Source organism: Engystomops pustulosus, chromosome 8, assembly GCF_040894005.1.
Source record: "Engystomops pustulosus chromosome 8, aEngPut4.maternal, whole genome shotgun sequence".
Classification (NCBI taxonomy): domain Eukaryota; kingdom Metazoa; phylum Chordata; class Amphibia; order Anura; family Leptodactylidae; genus Engystomops; species Engystomops pustulosus.
Window position 1 is genome coordinate 75,700,555 of NC_092418.1, and position 18,180 is coordinate 75,718,734.

Genomic DNA, 18,180 nt, shown 5'->3' on the forward strand with positions numbered 1-18,180 from the left:
GAAACCATCAGGGACTCCAATGCCCCTGTGACTAGATGCAGTTTGCTGGTAGGGAAATAATTTTGCAACTTTAAAAATTGAGTGGAACCATTAATGTTAATTATAAAAGCAAATAGAATTGGGAAATAGAATTAAATAGTCATTAGTTCAAAATGGTTGTCCTGATGACAGGTTACCATCCTGCCTTTACCAGCAATCACCAGTCACTTATATTCCATGGGATACCTTAACCTACCCCCTTGTCACCTGCATGACAGAAGTGACCCTGAGGGAGAAAAAGAAATCCAACAAAAAAAAAACATCTGCAAAGCACCTGTATTAGGTGAGAAAAACCTTTCAATAATAACCAGTTTAAAATGATTTCTTACCACCAGGATGGAGGATTGTAAGCCAAGCACACTGACATACTGGTGTGTGTCCCCTCTAACAGGATCCGCTCTTCTTTTAGCTTTTTATGCTCTAATTTTATAAAAATAGGCTTTAGAATTATGCAAATGACCCTGAGGGGCTCTGGGCTCAATTAACAGCTATAATATGAAATTCTTTTTTTTTTGTAAAAACAAGTGCGTAAGGAGCTAAAATAAGAGTGGATTCTGCCAGAGGGGGCACGCACCTGCATGTAAGTGTGATTGTTTTACACTCTTTGATCCTGGTGGTAGATTTAAGAATATGTAACACAAATCATGCTGTTATGTAAAGACACTTGTTTTACCTTCTTTCTCGAAGTGAAACTTGTGGATTGCTATTATCTAATAGTTTAGGCTTTTATACTGTAGCCTGCAAAATCTGGGTCACAGAATATGTTTAGAGCTGAAAAACATTGCAATTAACACAAAGTGCTGCATTGTCTGATCACTAAGTGCAAGGTTAGACCCAGATTTCTCCAGACAAAAAACGGATATCTTCCTTGCAGTCTTTCCCTGTGAAACACAAGTAGGGCTTCTATAATCTCTCCTCATTGTGAGAAGAGACTTTGGCTAGAACTTTTAAAAGTGTAGTTTACAATCGGCCAATCAACATATGACCTAGCTCAGAAAAGGGAAGCTCAAGTGAACAAAAGGTCCAGAACATTGCAGATCATTATACACTGGGACAAGCTCATTTAAATGCTACTACCAGCATTGCTTGCTGCACTATACATAATGATGAACGCGCTATATAGCTTCCCTCAAGGACTCCACATTTGTCTCACTTCAATCATGCCATATAAATAATGGGTATTTCACAAAGAAGCCTTGTTACACATAAGTAGGGGAGCTGCAGAAGAATCCAAGTGTTACTCAAGATATTTGCCTTAACACTCAGTGACAGTTTCGATACTACCCCTGAAGGGTACAGTCAGACACTGCAGGCTCTTGTGCTAATGATTAGAGTAGACCGATGCGTATAATTGCTGCTGGTGGCGATAACTCTACATTAGCCTTGTGCAATCAATGGCTTAGGCCACACTGTTATAAACCTGAGATTACAATATGTAATAGTAATTGTACATTTAAAGCAAACCTCTTGTTTCAGGTGACTTTTCAGGATAACTTCCCACATGTGCATTGAAAGTCACTATGACGTGTGAGGGGCTCTATCCGTCTGTTCTCTCTCTGCAGCTTATTGTCAGTTAAAGGGAACCTGGCAACCTGACAGGTTGCAAAAGCCCACCAAACCTGCAGTGCACATCTGCCTTTGTGCCTTCTCTGAGCATTTGCATTACAATATAATTGTGTTATAACTTACCTTGCACCCTGACAGAATCATCTGTGTAGTCCCAGGGGTTGGGCCTAGGTTTGGATGCATTTCAAAAAACAACACGTGACTTGTCTGTCCTGCAGACTGCTCAGCTCTCAGCCCCCACCTTGTGCTCCTGTACAGCTCCCCCGTCTCCCACTAATGTCTTCTGACCAGGCTGTGACCTCTGTGAAGGAGCAGGAGTGCTAGTGCTAGTTAATGAAGGCTAGCTGCTATGATTTCACCTTGACACTGTACAAATGTGTATATTCTAGTCGTCTATTGCTTATAGAGAAAAGGAAGAGGACGTTAAAAGGGTTTGCCCGTGAAAGAAAGTTCTCAACTTTTAATCCCCTAGTTATGTTTACACAATAAAGATAATTTTTAACCCCCTTTCTTTGCAGTTTTAATCAGTGTCATTGCTATTTTTGGTCCCATCACTCCCTAGACTGTTCAGTGTAAGAATCCAAAGTATCGATGGGGTCTCTCTAAGCAGACACTTTATGATCCCTCTAGTGCTATGAGATGCTGTGAGCTGACAATGTGCTTACATTATAAGAGTACAAGTTGTATCTACATTTTCATTTAGCTTCTAAACATTCTACTAGTATCTGATACATAGAAAAAGAGAGAAACAGATCAGAGTCAGATCACAGTCATGAGATGGATGTAAGACATAATGACACGCTCAGCGCTGCTATCTCACCTAATTAATAAAACACAGTAAGCACTGTTATGTCACCCCTCCCCTTGGATCCAGAGCTTATCTTGTCTGTAGCACTACTGCTGTTTAAAGGGTAATACCCCTTTAAAGAGAGGTACAGACTGGTGTAGCTGCTATTCTAGGGCTGTAGTGACATAGCTCTGTCTATGCATGGTCTGCAGTCTTCTGCCCTCTCCACTGATATAACATGGTCATTCAATAAGCTGGAAGTCATACTTGTCTCTGAAGATGGATTTAGCAGTGAATTTAGCAGTGAATTTAGAGTGAACAAACAATTTACGTGAAGGAAGAAAAATAAATATACAGATGATCCCGTACTTAAGAACACCTGACTTACATACGACCCCTAGTTACAAACGGACCTCTGGATTTTGGTAATTTACTGTACTTCAGTCCTGGGCTACAATAAACAGCTTTAACAGTTATCAATGGTGCCTGTAATTAAGATTTATAGTTAATCCTGGTTCTTATGACAATCCAACATTTTTAAAATCCAATTGCCACAGAGACCAAAAAAATTTTGACTGGGGTTACAATAATAAAGTATACGGTTCCGACTTACATACAAACTCAACTTAAGAACGAACCTACAGACCTATCTTGTATGTAACCCGGGGACTGCCTGTATTATAAAGTTTAATACTGTCCATAGGGGCACATGTCATCAAACTTTTGGCTTGACTTTTCATGGTGCATGTGCTCAGTTGCAACTTTTTTGTGCCTAAGACAACCTCCCTTTAAAGTTTGCCATTGTCAGTGTTCCCTGACTTATCACCAGAATCCAGATGTGAAAGATAAGACTTTCTTTTTAAGAAAGTAGCAAATTTTTTCTGAAATCTAAGGCTGCCTGGGACCAAGGTATTGAAATTAGCTTAGAGCCCGACAAAGCCAGACGTATGATAAATGTGCCTTATAGACTACCTTAAAAACGTGATAAATTTTAGATTAGTTATTGGGGGTACAACTGTCAGGAGTAAAAAACTAACTAATAATTTTGTATTCACAATAACTAATTAGAGCTTATCAATGGCCAATGCAAACTGAAAGAGGACATGAGGCACCTTCAGGATAGCTAATCCCAACTTGGTGATTTACTTTAAAATTATCTATTTATTTATAATAACATTTTTCAAACATCATTCAACAGGTCCATTGAATAAATGTGTTTTATTTAATTTATAATTTATACTGATTTCACCTCTACAAAATACTTAAAGGGTCTCAGCCGTATTTCCCAAAAAGTTTGAGGTTGAGCAAATAGCCACATTTTGCTGTTCTACATTATTTTGGAAACTCCCGCAGAGGTGAAGAGAAATTACAGTAACATCATAGGACAGTGAGCTATGCTGCTTCCTTAAAGGGGTTGTCCGACCTTTACAGAAAAGATGTACCAATCTGAGGGGGGAGGGTAATGGGGGGGGCAGGTGGCAGCTGGGAGTCTGTGGACCCTCTGGACCACAGCGGGAGATGGTACTAGCCGACCTGGGATCGGAGCCTAAGTGTGGCACCCGGTCTTCACCAGAGCCCGCCGCAAGGCGGGATGGGTTTGCTGCGGCGGGATACCACCAGGTCGTTCCACAGGTGCGACTAGCCCGCGGTGGCTGCCAAGGTAGTAATGCAGGAGAATAGCACAGGAAGGCACACTAAAACTCACGTCAGGAATCGCAGGAGCTGGCACACGGATCAGTAACACAGGAACGCAGGAATCACAGGAACGGACAGGTGCACAGGAACGCAGGATACACAGGAACGGACTGGCACACAGGAATCACAGGAACGGACTGGCGCACAGGAACGCAGGATACACAGAAACGGACTGGCACACAGGAACGCAGGACAAACAGGGGAGCTTTCTCTTCAGAGGAAGGCTTGAAGAAGGGCCAATTATCGGCGCGCCGGCCCTTTAAATCTTAGAAGACAGGGACGCGCGTGCCGTATTTGGAGCAGCGGAGATCACCGCTGGAGCCAGGGAAGGTAAGAGGCGCCAAGCTCCGGGGGCACACGGAAAGACACGGATGCGCCTGCGATCCGAGACAGGGATCGCGGGAGCACCAGTGACAGTAAGCATACATTTTTGTTTACAGCCCCCCAGCCGGATATATTGTTTTTTTCTCCCAAAGTACTTTAGAATTAAAGTCCAATTAACCCTATAATACTTAATGGGATCTTTTGGGCTTTGTTAGTGCTTTTCATTTTAAATATCCAGTGCTTCATTTTACTTTCGAACCTATAATGGAGCATGACAAGGGTGAACCTAGTCTTTCATATTTTTAATTGTTTCCCCAAACATAAAATATAGCTTATAAAAACATAAAAAACATCTGATCAGAGGTATAAAACGGAAGAGAAACTGTGCAAATTTTTCAAATATCAGCTAAAAAGTAAACATTTTCATAATTGCAGAGGCTTTGCATGAACAAAGTTTTATTCACAGGATAGTAGCCATACAGCTGGCATGTTCAATCCATATATCTCCGATTTCTGACTGTAGTTTAATGTCCTAATAATCTGTGTGCTAATGAGTCAGGATTCAGGAATCATTATGAATGAAATGAGGAAAATGTAAACTATTTAAATGCAAGAGGTGCCATATTACACAGCAGACATAAACAGCCCTAGGATACAGGAGCTGATACAGCTCCAGACAACACTTGGATGTGTGATAACAGCTCTGCCTCTATAAGGGGAGGCTTTGCTTAACACATTGCAAATCTCTTAAATAGCTTGATGCTGTCTCTCTATATATATCTATATATACACCGTGAGAAGTGTTGTATCAGTGACTTGATTTTGTGACAGCCAAATGCATTACATTTTTTATTTGGAGGGGGTAAAAAAAAATGCAGTCCTCCATTACAATGAAGGGGTCCATGGATTTTCCCAGCATAGTATGATCCTGTGATGGAACCACAACACTGCCACCTATGTGAGAAGCCCTGAGTGCCTTTGTGGAGAAGAAATGCCAAAGTGATCTTGGTGCTATCCATTTTTTCATTACCTGGGGTTTAAATAGGTCAGATCAGCTTGAAAATAATGTTATAGCCTATTCGAGTAATATGCTCCTAAATGACATAATAAAATCCTAAAATCCATCACTACGATTTGCCTACCGGAACTAATGGCTATGCCCACACATGCCATCCATTCCTTTGTATTCCAAAACTGCACTATAGAAATATAGGAGTCTGAAGTGCTTTGGGTGTGTGGGCAGAGCACCTTAGACCTCATGCTCCACAGCAATAACAACACTCCCCTTTACACTTCCACCATCTAACACCTTCTCTCTTCATACCCATTCAGCTGCATGTTACATCTCATAAATCCTACATATTCAGGGAATGTAATGAATATCCAATTTACATATCCAATATCAGCAGACTAGTGGAGCCTTTAGGCAGAATATCAAAGGCGCCAAGGCTCAACAAAAAGGCTCAACAATGTATCCTAGTATTTTGCATATATAATTACAGAAACACAATAATATGAGAATAAGGCTAGGCTCACATATGTGCAAAAAAATCTTGCTTTGTGTTCTGAAAACCTAAAAGAACAGCAGATGGGTCACAGAAGAAGAAGTGCAAAATATCCATGGAAAACTCTGTATTGGAAAAATGAGATCTGCTGTGAAATCTACAGCTTAAAATTCACAGGTTACGAATATTAAAGAATACACTTCCATTCAATTTCTATCTTTCTTCTGTAGTTCCGTGTTTCTCCGAAAATAAGGCTTAGACTCAAAATAAGCCTTACTTACAAACGGCCATATCTCCTGAACCATGGCACACAGTTACGCTGTGAGTTTATAGAAGAGACTGTTTCTACACAATTGGAGACATGCATCAGCAGTGATTTTGTCATATACAGCTTCAAACTCCTCTAACTTTAACTGTAGATCTCTATTCTCTGGCACCTAGAAACACAATAGGCCACATTTACTAAGGGTTTGGCGCATGCGATCGGATTTTGGCGCAATTGCGCAGACTTTCATGCAACACAAATCGGGAGGCGTGGCCATCGGACACCCCGCCTGATTCGGCCAACCAGCGGGATTTACAATTCAAATTGTGTTGCAAGACATGCACTCACATACACCGGGAAGAAGATGGTGAACTTCGGCGGACCTCAACGGGGAAGAGACACATGCAGGATTGCTTGTTGAATCACAGCAGACTTCATCCTTGTCGGACAACACACCTCGGGGATCGCGCAGGGACCGGGTAAGTAAACGTGCCCCAATGTGGCACATTTACTAAGAGTTGTGCAAACTGCACTAAAAGTGAGTTTGTCTCTGTATCATGCAGGGTGCGCCAGATTTATGAAGAACGGGTGCCATAAATCATAAATCTGGCGCAGCACAGTGGCTCAGTGTTTAGCACTACAGCCTTGCAGCGCTGGGGTCCTGGGTTCAAGTACCATCCAGTTTGTATGTTCTCTCTCTGTTTGCGTGGGTTTCCTTTGGATCCTCCGGTTTCTCCAAAACAAACTGGTAGGTTCTTTAGATTGTGAGCCGAATTGGGGACAGGGTATGATTTGGCAAGCTCTGTGCAGCGCTGTGGCATATGTGTGAGCTATATAAATAATTATAATAATTAAAACACAGGGCTTGTGACACACTTATGTCTGAATTTGCATAATAAATCTGGTGCACAGTCGTAATGAGCTCCAGAACGCCCCCTAATTTGTGTTGCATGATGACTAGTGCAGCTGCGCCACAAAATGGTTGCGTGCGGCACAAACGTGTCCCAGACACTTCTTAGCTACCTGTGCAAGCAGTTTGCGCTTAAAAAACATGCAAAGTCAGACAGAAAACTGGCGCAAGTGCATTAGTAAATGTGCCCCAATATTCTCTTCTTTAAAAGGGAGCAAAAAATCGCAAGACATTCACAATGGAATTCGAGGTTAGGTTCGATTTTCCAGTTTTATGAATTTTAAAAGAGAGAGGTCCATGGTTTAGTAATGGAAAGAATTTTGGTTCAGCACCCTGGACCTGAGGCTCAGTATTTGTCCTCTGGGCCCTCAGCATACAAACATTTGCGTTTTTTCGAGCTAAAGGTGTCGCAGAGTTTTAAATGAGTTTTAAAAACTTTTTCATGATAAAAATGATAACTTCCCCCTTTATGTGTGGAACTTCTCATTGTTACCAGAAAGTCATAGACTTGGAGTTGAATGGACTCTGCACTGGGAATCTCACCATCTAATGATCCATCTCAGTGCTAAGGACAGAGACAATACAATCAGAATGAATTACAGTTCACACAGAAACTCCTACAAGAAGAAGCTAAATCCCCCGACGCCAATAATATTGTAGGCTCTGACATGCCCGAGGGCGGCAGCTGCTGCTCTCACCCTGCGCACGACCCTGCCCATTACCAACATGTCACCTTCTGCGCTCCACAAGTCCCGCCCGCAGTGACGCACGCAGAAGGTGGGCGGGGCTTATCGGAACAGACACGCCCTCTATACGTAAACCATTGTCGGGGGGCTGCGGGGACGAGCGGTGGGCGTGGTGAGTGATGATGGAGGCAGGACGGTGATTGGCTGGAGGCGTGCGCGCGGTGTTGGCGGGAGGAGAATAGCGGAGCGCTGCGTGTGAACTGTGTGAGAGTGCGCAGCACCGGGCATAGCACCGAGCTCCGGCTGACAGGAAAGGTGCACCTGACTGACCCTGGAGGCGACACAGCGCTCCATATCTGTGACACAGACACCCCGCGCTGCCGCCACCGGAGCGTCCCTCCGTAGCCCGCCGGCCTGTGTGAAGGTGAGAGCCGGGGAGACTGCTGGACGTGCGGCTCAGGAGGGCGGGAGCGCCGCTGTGCTGGAGGATTAGGAACGTGGATCCCATTCATTGTACTGGGGAGGGGGCTGCCAGGTGAGGCAGAGGGGGCTGCACCGGGGGCACCGGCTCTCACTATGGAGGGTCTGATGCATCGTCATGTAATATACACGGGAAATATATATATATTCCTTATAGCCAAGAAAATCTGTGGGAATGTTTCAGAAAATGTCAAATTGGTCTGAAGCAATTACATGTGTGATGGCAGCACATAGCAAGGGGTGTCTTCTGAGTCGTCTCAATCAGTAGCATCATGGGGGGTAATCCTGTACTGTCGTCAGATGTGAGGGCAGAGCTCTGACATGCTGTGGCATCTGTGTGAGCAAGTGTGTGACCACAAGATAGCAGGTAAACATGCAAAGGGGATCTGTTGTCTTGTTATAGAGCAGGAGGAGCCGATCAGATTGTGCATAGTGTCCTATCTGCAGGCAGCATGTTATAGAGCAGGAGGAGATGAGCAGATTGTGCATAATGTCCTACCTGCAGGCGGCATGTTATAGAGCAGGAGGAGATGAGCAGATTGTGCATAATGTCCTACCTGCAGGCAGCACGTTATAGAGCAGGAGGAGATGAGCAGATTGTACATAGTATCCTATTTGCAGGCAGCACGTTATAGAGCAGGAGGAGATGAGCAGATTGTACATAGTATCCTATTTGTAGGCAGCATGTTATAGAGCAGGAGGAGATGAGTAGATTGTGCATAGTGTCTTATCTATATGCAGATTGATATAAACTTGTCATTATTCATCTATATCTCTGACCTGTCATATGCTACAGATCAGGCACCGTGTTTAATGTCCTCCTAGATAAGTGTTTGAAAATAATTAAGACTCATCACTGGACAAAAGTGAAAGCGATTGTCCTGATGAAGCCTCTCCCAGCCAGGAGTAGGAATAGAGTTGCATGCAGTTGTCATGACAAATAATTTACTCTCCGGTCTTCTGTGGTGACACTTGTGCCAGGTTGTGACATTCTGTGGGGCACTCGGTTTAAGCTGTGGTTTATGTGCTGGGCCAGCAGCACAGGAGTGAGAGGTAAGTAAGTCTGAAGCCATATCCAGTGTAGTAACTATTTTCTCTTGTTCTTCATAAGGATTTTTAGAGCATCCTCATACACAGATGTTAGGAGTGTTGGTCTTTGGTTGTAATTGAATTCATTATATTAAAAAAAAAAGTCCAATACAGCTCACTGATCACTTTTCAGATCTGTGGGATACCAATAGTACAAACTCAGGTGAAAAATTGAAGCAGTTCTTTGATGTTTTATTAGGTTACATTAATAAAGTGACTACATACATGCAGACAATCTGACACATTTCAGCTGAAAAAACACCCTTTGTCAATGCGTTGGCTTGTCTGCATGTATGTAGTTGCTCTTTTAATGTAACCTAATAAAACATTAAAGATTTTCTTACTCTAGTTCTGAACGCCTTCAGTTTTTCTCTTGTGTATTTGAAGTCTCCTTATTGAGTCTGTTCTAACTTTTTTCTGCAATTTGACTTTTTTCATGCTTGGCTAATTACAGGACCAGACCCTCTGCTGTTCCTATTGCTAGTGAATATGCTCGCTCCAGGTCCATCAGGGTTAGATTTCTTTGCATGTTGTGGGTTACATCAGAGCTACATTTGCTACTTGTGGTCTTCTATGTCACCTATAGCTGGATGTTAGGTTTTACTTTAAGATAAACATCCATCTTTGTCAATAACAAGCAGCAATGTGTAAAAGGTAGCATTGTCCGGCATCTCTTTGCCCTGCCATCACCATTGTTTATCATGGGGCTTTGTAAGCTGTGATTGAATTAGGTTGAGCCTTGTTTATGGGCCGGCCTGACCATCTGCTTCTTATTTTATAGCAGATATTGAGCTGCTGCACTGCTGGATCTGGAGATCTGAGCCTAAGCATCGCTGACTTGTTATCTTATGTTTCCTGTGTATTTCTAGCAGGACCTGAAGTAAACCTTCAGCTTTGGACCTGGGTGGCAGCATGACATTGTCTATGTTTGGAGCTTTATTGCATTTCTCCTTGAATATAATGTTGGGTGAATACAAAGTAACCTGTGAAGATCCTTATCTCAACGCTTATACTGTACCATAGTTTATTTGCCTGTGTTTAGTACTATAACAGGGTCTACATAGCGGATGCTGTAAGTTAGTGACACAATTGGAAATTAATGAATAACCAGAATTAGATTGACATGTAGATTGCTCTGCATACAGAGAGCCCGCTGCAGCATTCCTGCCCCATCCCCCTCGCCTAGATCCTGTCATTAGAAAGCTGATCACAGCATCCCTTAGCACCACGCTAACATGTACAGCCATACTTCACATTGTCATGCCAGTAAACTGGGCCTTTCACCAGGGGTTGTTCTTCATTGTGCCTTGTAACTAATAAATACTTTCCTTTTCCTAAGAGATTTTTGCATCTACCAGGTGGAAGGGTGAAGACCTGGTTGTTACATTTTTTGACTTTTACATAGACTGCCCACAAAGTGTTCTATCTAACCAAATGGTGATGCCTAAATATAAGAGGTTGCATTGGATTGGGGGGATCAGTATGTGAATGGCCACTTGCATTTCTTCAGTGGATACTTCTATATGTCTGGGTTTTTATCCATTGTCAAGGTCAGTAGCTCAGATCTGCCCCAGAGTGCCTGAGTTTTGCTTCCATTGTAAAGATTCTTTAAAAATGTCAATTTTCTGTAGATATCAATACAAATAGAAATCACACGGAGGCCAAGCTGTTTTGTGTTAGAGAAATGCATGCAGATCTGACCTGAACTGTAGGAAATACACAGTGTATGATGACTGCATGATCCCTGCACATGGAGCAGAGGCTACATACACGCTGTGTTCATCATCGTTTCTGATGATTCTGTGAGAAAAGACCAAAGCATAATGCACCTCTATGTAGCCCTGTTTGACTCTAGAAGAAGTTGACAAATCTTGTTTATGAATGCGCTAAAATTTGCAGAATTCCCATCTAATAAAAAAGTGTTACGGAAGGTGAGGGTGAAGTGTTTAACTGGTAAAAAGGAAATACACCCTTAAATTCTGTATTTAAAGTAGTTGTCTTAAACACTCCTATTTTTATGGGGTGCCCTTCAAGTGCAGGTCATTGCTGCAACCAATTGCTAGACAAATGGCACGTGTGTGTGTGTGTAGAGGTCAGCACTGAGGCCAGTGATTGGCTGCAGAGCTGATCTGCCATCAAATGCTACTGTATATATGAGAATCTGTATCGTGGGAGCTGTTGCTGAAATGTGAAGAGTGAGGAATAATTGTTTTCTGTAGAAATGACTGTCCCTCACATTAATCTTGAGAAAAGTGGTATAGAAATTTGCTCATTATGTGTTGGGCTTCTTAGCTGTTGGTCCAAAACTTGTGTTGCTTGACTTGCTTGATGTAATAAAATTGTGCCCTCCCCTACCCTAGGCACAATAGTTTTCTTTGCTCAATCTCAAATTTGAATATCCTGTTGGAAGAACTGGTCTTAATACTGAGCAACTGATCTGCACACATACTACATTGCCTCACATCTGCACACAACTCCGCATATGTAATACAGTAGTGTTGAAGTGTATGGGACTTAAAGGAAACCTACCACTTGTAGTGGCAGGTTTCCGATGGCAATACTGAGCACCAGCTCAGGGTGAGCTGGTGCCGGAGCTTATTTTTGTTAGTGTTTTAAACCGCAGTATCGCGGTTTAAAACACTTTTTAAACTTTATAGCCGGCGCAGGCAGGTACGCGCTCGGCGCTTACCGTGCACGCGGCTCTCATTCACTTCCTATGTAGCCGCGTGCACGGTAAGCGCCGAGCGCGTACCTCCCTGCACCGGCTATACAGTTTAAAAAGTGTTTTAAACCGCGATACCGCGGTTTAAAACACTAACGAAAATAAGCTCCGGCACCAGCTCACCCTGAGCTGGTGCCCGGTATTTCCATCAGAAACCTGCCACTACAAGTGGTAGGTTTCCTTTAAGAGAAAGCCAAACACAAAATGCTTTCACTGTGGATTTTTCATGTGGCTCATGGTGCGGTCAAAGGTTGAGATCAGTCTAACCTGTCACTGCAAGATTGTCGCATTATCTGCATTAGAAAGAAGCCAACTGTGGGTTGTGTCAAATGAGTAAAAAAAAATGGCTGCATGGTTACAGCTAACAAGGGCTCTATACACAAACATTTCAGAAGCAAAAAACAAATGATTTTGGTCAATTTTATGACTGTTTTCTTTGCTGGTTTTTCATAAAGTCAAAGTTTTGTTGAAATATGCACTACAATGGTTTGCAAATGCAGTAAAAATGGTTTTACTTACTCTTAGGGCATTGGACAGTAGATAGGTGTGAATTATTTTAAAATTAAAAACTACATTTTGTGTTGATACACACTCCTAGAACTGCTTGAGTTGTACTTGGTATGATTCATATTTTATATTTATGTAATATTCATTGATCACTTTTATTGTAGCCATTGGATTAGGTTGAAGGTCAGAAGCTGTGAAGAGAAATGTATACTTTGTTACAAAATGTTTTAGCATTTGTGAATTTTGTCTTTCTCTGAACCAATAAATTGAGTCTGCAGATTTCTCACACAGATTGAGACACTATTCTCTTGTTTCATCCATTTTTTTAATATATATATTTTTATGTATGCATATTTTTAGTTTTGTGATTTAAAGGGAACCTGTCAGCATAAATTGACCTGATCAATCACTACATTGTCAAACACTTAAACATTCTAACTCCTGTTTCTTTCATGACCTAGTGTGGTGGCATCATCAAGAAATGAAGTTGGATGTAAATTGGTTGTCTAAAAATCAGGGAGGCCGAGGGTTTAGTGCTATAGTCAAGCTTTCTCCACCTCAGAGCGCCCCCTTCATTGTAACTGACAGCCCTGCAGGGACATCACCGGAGGTCTGGTGCATGATGTCCAACAAAGCAGAGGGATGATCTGAAGTGGGGAGAGCGTGGCTTCAATGCTTAGCTCTCTGCCTTCATGACTTTATAAAACCATTTCATCTTGCTTCAAAGATTTTCTGAATGATGGCACCACAGTGGCCCAAGAAATAAACATGTTCTGGTAGATGTTAAAGGGTTTTGCCCATGAAAGAAAGTTCTCAAATGTTAATCCCCTAGTGATGTTTCCACAATAAAGATCATTTTTACCCCCATCTACTTCCCTCTAGTGCTATGAGATCTTGTGAGCTGACAATGTGCTTAGATTATGAGGGTACAGGGTTTTCACCAAGCCTTAATATATGTGGATATTTCAACAAAGTTAATAAAATGGATTGAAGCATTTTAACCGAGTGCTGGATCGCATCTTCTGATTATTTTTACAGGGTTTATAGTCAGAACGGTCGTGCACGGCTGCCTGCTCCATTACTCTCCCAGAGCGACGAGGTGTCCGACTGAGGTAACTTGGACTCCATCGGACCCCTTGTTTTCATGATCTGTGGGGTCTCGTCACTGGATAAGGCCTAACTTTGATTCGGGGGGGGGGGGACTTTTAATGGAGCAGCCGGCGTATGTGCAAACGACTGCTCTCCATCTCTGGTTATGACCGGGGTACAACGGAGAACCTCTTTGATCGGCAAGTTAGCCCCTATGTTACTGGAGAACCCTTTTAATAAATCTGTCCACCACATATAGATTTACATAAAACATCTGTCAAACCGTTCCACTGTTCACTTTAAACAACTTTTTCCAAAGTCACCACATTGGCACCAATCGACAGATGCTACAGTTGTGAGACATTGTGAAGATGGAAAACTGATGTAGCTGTATGCGCCCCATAGAGCATTTTTTAGGTAGGGCTTGCTGTGAATTTTTTGCAGAAGTGCATGTATGATGGGAAAAACCTATCTAGATCTTGTTCAGACATCCGTATTAGAAGCTGCCAAGTTGCTTCTGCAAAAAACCTGGTATATTGCATGTACACATTACAAATTACTGGGTGCTACTTACCGATCGCATGCACTTCAATGGAAACGCATATGCAATCGGTCTGATTGCCGACCACTTGCATTTCTAAACAGAATGCAAACGCAATGTGTGAATGCAGGCTAAGGACTTTTGCACACAACAGTATCCACTTTACAGACGGCAGACGGGGGGAAGTGTTAACTTTTTTGTGGCCAGTTTGATATTGGTGGAGAGCAGCAAAGAGTGGTAGGGATCTTCTCTTCAGCGGCACGGGCAGTCGGCATTTAGCGGTCTGCGAGAAAGCCCATAGATGTTAATGGATCGCTAACGGCCCATTACATGTTTGTGTGCATGAGGGCTAAGGCTGCATACATAAATTGTTGGATTGCGCTTAGAAATGTATTTCAAGCGCTGCTGGGAGGAATTTCTCTTGATCGCGTATATGTTTAGATCCAGATGCATATGCGATTGGGAGAAACTCTTCCCCGCTGCACTTCATTTACATTTATAGACATAACTGAAACGCAACGTAAGAATGCGTCCTGCGGCAGGTGCCAGAGGTCATGGTCGTTCTGTGATAAACGGGTTTTGTGCTGGACGCATTTCATTGCCCAACTATAGTGCAGAGAACGGGACACATTACTCTCTGTGCCTTCTTCAAGATGCTGAACACATGTTACTACTTGCTGAGTGACAAGCATTTTGGTCAAAACACATGTGTCAGGAAGGAGTTTAAATGATAAAAATAATCATAATTCTTAATATAGCGCACGGAGCTTGCCAAAGGTGTAAACACAGCCCAATAGCAAAGCAGAAGCCCTTCACTACTGACATGATTTATTTCTATGAGAAATCAGTCTACAATTTCCTTATGTAGAGATGGTTGATTAAGGTGCAGCCTGATAACCTTTCCTTTTGACATTTTTACACTCTAGTATACTGCATATTTAAGCAGATGGTTAAAGGAAAGCAAGGAGTAAGATGCTGTGCCCTGTAGAGAGTTATCGGAAATGGTTATTACGTATCTGGCATTCGTTACATATTTATGGTTCCATAATTAATTTAGATGTTGCAATACAAATGACTACACGAGGTAACAATGAACGTGCTGAAATATTCATGCCCGTTTCAGGAGGTTTGTTGGACATGATGTGAAATGGTTTTCTGTAGTTGTATTTTTCACCGGTAGTTTAAATAGCAAGAAGATAATTTTCTTGCGTCATTGAGGTGTACACTTGTCTGTGTGTGTCTGAATCACTTTCCAATTTTGGTGCTGTATTTGCTTTCCCTTAACATCCCACATTACCCAGTTTGACTGAAATCCAATCCCTCAGGTGCTGCTATTACAAGCTATTGCCAAAATAAATGTGAATGTCAGTGTGTGTTTTGTGTCTTCACAAGTTCAGTTTCTTTCCTGGGTTCTGCGTGCGAAAATATATTCTATCAGATTTGTGAAAAAAACAAATATTCCGCTGGTGTGAGGAAAGAATGACAGCTTGTAGTGTTTGTTCTTTGTTTGGTCATGGTGTGGCATTTTATCTTTCTGCAGTTTAGCCATCTGTTGCCTTTTAGCTGGTAAACTTTGTAATGTGTAGGCTTTTAGCAAGTTCTGTAACATACTGTATCTGTTTGGCTATATCTACCACTACATAACCTTCACTGATAAACCCTACTGCTGGGATAACCCCACAAGTCATGTTTTCAGACACCTTTTTCATTATGTCAAATTTTATCCTACTTTTTGAGAAATCTCAGTCTTTATCTGTTCACATTGTGTTAACATTTCTGCTATGTATTTGCATTAACACATTTTATTTTTTTTATTAAAGCCTTTGTTAAATTCATACAATCCAGAAATATTTTCAGATCAGCAAAATGATTTTACAAAAACCATCAAACATATATATTTTTTTTTAATGAGTTTAGAATATACCAATCCCCCACCTGCCCCTAGATTTAACACAATTAACACAATTTTAATTGATTTAAACAAATTGTTGATTTTGTCAGTTTTGTTATAAAGTCCAATGTGGAAGTTTTATCAATGTGTTGCACGTTAGCCCAGTCTTCTACAGCAGAGATCCCCAACCTTTTTTGCACCAGGGACCGGCTTTAAGCTAGACCAGTTTTCCATGGCCCGGTGGGGGCGGGGCTTTGGTCATATGGGGTGGGCTTATGGAGGGGTGGAGCTTAGTGCATACTTATCATATAATTATGACATTTATAATGAGATTGTGATTCAACTTACCATAGGTTCAGAATGAGTGGGAACACCAGGCTAGTTTCCCTGAATCAGTGGGAGCACTGGGCTTGTTTTCCTGCACCCACCCGCCCCACGCCGTCCTGCATAATGTTCTCTGCCGGGAGCTGCGAGCTGTCACAGTTATGGCAGAAAACATTATAAATCCACACAGAGCGAGCTCTGACCAGGCGCGGACCGGCGGTTGGGGACCTCTGTTCTACAGTAGCAGATTTATCAGTTTGTTTTCTGCTGGACACTGGAGTAGTTTGACTGCCCTGTTGTACTTTTGCTCCAATGCCATTTTACTCGTGAGTTGGTTTTCAGAGGAGGCTCAAAAAATACTGATCCCTCAGCCCTTGCCCATGGTCCTGTGGCCTCACATCAATGCTTTCATATCCCTGCACACTCCACCTGTTGTCTGTGTGTCACACATTGGTTTTCTATTATAAACTGCACTTTCTTTTGGCAGTGCTGCTTCTCCATCTTGATTTTAACATTTTCGCTGCTTTCTCTTCCTTTATGCATTGCTGTTATATTCCCATAATGCTTCAGCACTGCAGAACATGACCAGCAACTATTCAACCTCTCCTGATTTCTGTGTTTTTCTTAGTAATGTGTTAAGACTTTTAAATGAAGTCTACCTGCTATAAATTCAAGAAAACGTTTTTTTCAGTAGATCCAGACGTGTGGCTGCTATGTGTTGCCTACTTTTAGTGAGTGCAGTGTAAAGTCTCTCATTTGGCATGATGGTGGATAGATACTAAACATTCGACAAAACCTTTTAAAAGAAATCTACCATCTGGAAACTACTTTTTTTCAGTAGCTCCATAGGTAGATGACCCATGTGTGGTTCATCTGGTTTATAGTGTTATAAAGTTTAATCTGTGATTATGCAAAATACACCTTCAGAGGCTATTTGGGACGTTTAGTAACCTCTTTGAAGTCCGGGAGCTAAGGCTACTCCACAGCCAGAGAATCCTCTGCAATTTCTACCCCCAGTACTGAGTGTTGCAGACCGTGCAAGCACATTGTCCTCAGCTGAGGTTGTGGCTTCTGCCAATGCTCCTAGTCCCCTGCCTGCATTTCATAGGCTACTGGGGAATTGGTATAGCGTTAGCCACTGGAGTTGAGGTGCTACTGCTAATTTGCATAATCACACAAACTTTATAACACAATAGGCTGCTCTCTAAGAGGTTATTAAAAATCCCCCCCCTCTGGAACTACTGAAAAAGTAGTTTCTAGGCGGTATATTTCGGATATTAAAGGACACCTGTCATCAGGTCTGTGTCACTTGTCCTGTCACTACTACCTGTTGGAGCAGCTCACAAGGATCCCATCACAGCCTTTATCTAGTTATTTCATACATTATTCATTGTAAAATCATCTATTTTTTATCATGTAAATGAAGCTTGTCACATGGTCAGAGGCAGTGATGTCACCCCTGTTACCACTCCTATCTCCTCCCCCTGCTCATGTCTGTGTGTAATGTATAGTAAAGCATGGCTAGTGTGTGTTGCATCTGCTGACATGCTGCATCCTCCTAATACACAGAGACACAGACATCAGCTACACAAGTACCTGACATGTTCTGCTATATCATGGCTGCCTGGAGCTGTTGTATCTCTTACACACAGGCTGCAGGAGGCGTGGCCTCCAGCACCAGGAAGCACATCATTATACAGGCTGTCAGTCAAGCACTGGGGGTGTGGCTGTACCTCCCACTCGTTAATAAGCTGGACAGC

The 18,180-nt window shown here is 42.3% G+C and overlaps 1 protein-coding gene across 2 annotated transcripts in view; it reads left to right on the forward strand.

The window, feature by feature from the left end:
* The first annotated feature begins 7,962 nt into the window (after nt 1-7,962).
* The window catches only part of ADARB1 (adenosine deaminase RNA specific B1), a 61,742-nt gene continuing 51,524 nt past the window's right edge, over nt 7,963-18,180 (forward strand). The window contains exon 1 of one of the 2 annotated variants that reach the window (XM_072121289.1): nt 7,963-8,312. The gene's annotated coding sequence lies outside the window, so the exon portion shown is untranslated. The remainder of the gene's footprint in view (nt 8,313-18,180) is intronic. The other variant, XM_072121288.1, reaches the window with a different exon arrangement.